Below are 4,129 nucleotides of genomic sequence, written 5' to 3'. Positions count from 1 at the left end.
CTGTACATTTTCATACTACCGGGATGAACCGTATACAAGGATCTGTGAGCCTCATCTAAAATAGTCTTCTTGATGTCAGTATCGGCGAGAACACATAATCTGAAACGGAACTGCAAAGTTCCATCATCTGAAATTGCAGAATTCCTCCCCCTGACCACTCTGCACTCTGTCCATTACCTCTACTAGTTCTGGGTCCTTTTTCTGAGCGACTTTAATTCTTTCCTACAAATTAGGCTGTAACACTAGACTGGCGATACATGCTGGAGTATTACTCTCAATCAATTCAATGTCGAGTCTCTCTAGATCCATCATGATCGGGCGCTGAATCTCCATAGCTGCCAACGCTGGTTCCCCAAATTTCCTACTCAATGCATCAGCTACCACATTTGCTTTCCTTGGGTGGTAACTGATAGTGCAATCAAAATCTTTAATTAACTCTAACCACCTTCTCTGTCTCATATTCAATTCCTTCTAGGTGAATAAATACGTTAAGCTCTTGTGGTCGAAGAAAATCTCACACTACTCACCGTACGAATAATGCCTCCAAATTTTCAATGCGTGTGCCACTGCAGCCAATTCAAGATTATGGGTAGGGTAGTTCTTTTCGTATTCTTTCAACTGTCTAGACGTATACGCCACCACCCTGCCATGCTGCATCAATGCACATCCAAGTCCTTTCAAGGACACATCACTGTAGATAGTATACCCCTCACCCCTTGACAGGATAACTAATACTGGCGCTGTGACTAGCTTTTGCTTCAGTTCCTGAAAACTTTGCTCACAACTGTCGTCCCATTCAAATCTAGCATTCTTCCTAGTCGGTCATGTCAGAGGCCCTAATAAAGTTGAGAATCCCTTGACAAAGCGACAGTAATACCTGGCTAACCCTAAGAAACTCCTGATCTCCTGGACGTTCCTCGGTCTAACCCAATTCACTACGGCCTCAATTTTACTGGGATCTACAGAAATTCCGTCTCCTGATATTACATGCCCTAAAAACACAACTTTCTCGAGCCAGAACTCACATTTGCTGAACTTGGCATACAACTTCTTCTCCCTAAGCATCTGCAAGACCTGCCTCAAATGTATCTCGTGCTCCTCATAGCTCATCAAATAGACTAGTACATCATCAATAAAAACAACAACAAACTGGTCTAGGTATTGGTGGAAAACTCTGTTCATCAAGTCCATAAATATTGTAGGAGCATTCGTCAAACCAAATGGCATAACAAGAAACTCGTAATGCCCATATCTAGTCCTAAAAGCTATCTTCGATACATCCTCTGTTCTCACCTTTACCTGATGGTAACTTGATTTGAGGTCAATTTTAGAATATACCAGTGTACCCTGAAGTTGATCGAATAAGTCATCGATACGGGGTAAAGGATACTTGTTATTGATGGTCACTTTATTAATTTCTCTGTAATCTATACACATCCTAATAGACCCGTCTTTCTTTTTCACAAATAGCATTGAAGCTCCCCACGGAGATACACTAGGTCGCATGAAGCTCTTATCAAGCAAATCCTGCAATTGGTCTTTCAGTTCTGCTAACTCTGCCAGCGCCATTCGGTACGGTGCTTTAGAGATCGGTGCTGTACCTGGAAGTATATCAATGGGAAAATCTACCTCTCGATCAGGTGGCAAACCTGATCATTCATCTAGGAAAACGTTTGTAAATTCTTTTAACACAGGCGTATTGATAAGTTTCAATTCATTTTTTGACATTTCCTTCACAAAAGCCATGAATCCCAAACAGCCATTCTGGAGCAGCCTCCTTGCCTAAACAACTGAGACCATCTGAGGTAAAGATTACACTCATGACCCTGTAAATCTGAATTTTGGTTTCCCTGGAGGTTTGAATATCACTTCCTTTGTACGACAGTCTATAATAGCAGAATTAGCTGCTAGTCAATCCATGCCAAAGATGATGTCAAACCCATGCATATCCAACACCACCAAATCAGCAGATAAAGTTCTCCCCTGAACATCAATTGGACAACCACAGAGTACCCTACTACATCTCACCACTGACCTAGTCAGTGTAGCCACTAATAACCCAACATCTAATGATTGCATTTCCGCCCCCCATAATTTAACACACCCCAAAGACACAAACAAGTGGGTGGCACCAGAATAAAAAAATGCGATAACTTTAAATGAAAACAAATTAATTGTACCTGTCACCACGTCACCGGCTATCTCAACATCACTCGGCGTCAAAGCAAAAACCCTAGCTAGGGTCATATTCCTCTACTGGCCTCCACGTGGCGCCTAGTATCCTCCTCGAGCAGGTCTAGGAGTAGGAGCAGCACCAATATGTTTCAGACACTCCCTCATCATTTGTCCTGGCTCCCCGCACCTGTAGCAGACACCTCGCCCAACACGACACTCCCCTAGATGTCTCTTCCCGCAAGATGGGCAAGCTGAAGATGGTTGCACCCCATGGAAACCACGATTCCTGGTCTCCTATCTCCAATCTCTATAATAGCCACCTCTCTTCCACGAACCACATCCAATCCTCTGTTGGGAACCAGAAGGTATGGATCTCTTCTTCTGTCTCTGCTCCTTAGCCTCCAACCGTTCTCCAATCTCTGCTATAGTGGCCCTATCAACCAGCTCAGCAAAATCCTGCAACTTCAAAATCGACACTTGCTTATATATTTCCCTTCTCAGACCTCTTTCAAACTGTCATACCTTCTTCACCTCATTTGGAACAATGTACGGGGTGAAGCAAGATAACTCGATGAATTTTGTCGCGTACTGCTGTACTGATAGCTATCCCTGCTTCAGATTCAGGAATTCCTCAATCTTAGCCTCCCTGGACGAGGCTGGAAAATACTTGTCAAAGAATATTTCTTTAAATCGCTCCCACGTCATCTCCACAGGTACAATCCTCTGCTGCTCTAATAATCTCATCGCCAACCACCATCTCTCGGCCTCTCCAGTCAGTTTATATGTGGCAAATAGTACCCTTTACTCTTCCGAACACTGCAGTATTACAAACACTTTCTCTATCTCCTGCACCCAGTTTTCAGTGACTACAGGATCTGTCCCTCTTGAGAAAGCCGGAGCACTCATCTTAATAAACTTCTCGATCGAGTTACCGTGGCCTGCCAATGGACCAGCCTGTTCCTTCGAACTCCTGGCAATTTCTGCCATAACCTGTTGTGCCACACTACGTAAGATGGCATCTGAATCACTACCCGCAGCGTCTGAGGGTCCAACACCCTCACTCCCACTAGCGTGGCACTATTACTACCAAGGTCCATCCTGAAAAACAAGTAACTTAACTCAAAACCCCCTTCTCTATACATATCATCCAATTCATATATATATATATATATATATATATATATATATATATATATAATATTTTCTCCTAATTATCATCTCTCTTGATCTCAATTCAAGGTTCAATCCTGCAACCTAGATACCCAACCCGACAATAGTTTACCATGAATTTCCTGAAATCATCACCCTAGAAAAATCACACAAACCACCACGGAAGTCCTGCATCTAGACTACAAGACCAGACCTCAAATCCCCTTATCGTATACTCTGGTATTATTACTGCTGCACTCTAGAGTCTACAGAACCTAGTATCCTAGGCTCTGATACCAAACTGTAACGTCCTCAAATTCTCACTATAAAATGTAACATGATGAATAGAAAAGTCAACCCAAACCCGTGGGTAACGGGGACACCTATCAATCACAGCGAAAACCTATGCAACAGTAAGTATAAAAATCTCAAACATCCAACTATAAAACATAATACCAGAGTTTACTACATCATCAAAATACTGTATGTATACACAACTTCAAAAACATCAAAATAACTCTAGGATCATATAGCAAAAATCTCCTGATCCTAGATCAAAATCTTCCCCTCCTAGTGGGGTAACTCAATAAACTCAACGGCGGCTACGACTCGCCGGTCTCTCAGGGTGTCTTGAAAAATTTATTTAAATTTGGGGGTGAGACACATCTCAGTAAGGGAAAATAAACTAAATACAGTTGTGTGGCAACATGAGTATATAATGCAGTTATACTTATACAATACATTTCACATATCCGAAAACATTCGTCATAATATAATAAATCATCATACACTTTCATACATTTCT

The sequence above is a fragment of the Malania oleifera genome, chromosome 11 (assembly GCF_029873635.1).
Source record: "Malania oleifera isolate guangnan ecotype guangnan chromosome 11, ASM2987363v1, whole genome shotgun sequence".
Lineage (NCBI taxonomy): Eukaryota > Viridiplantae > Streptophyta > Magnoliopsida > Santalales > Ximeniaceae > Malania > Malania oleifera.
This window is presented reverse-complemented; position numbering follows the sequence as displayed.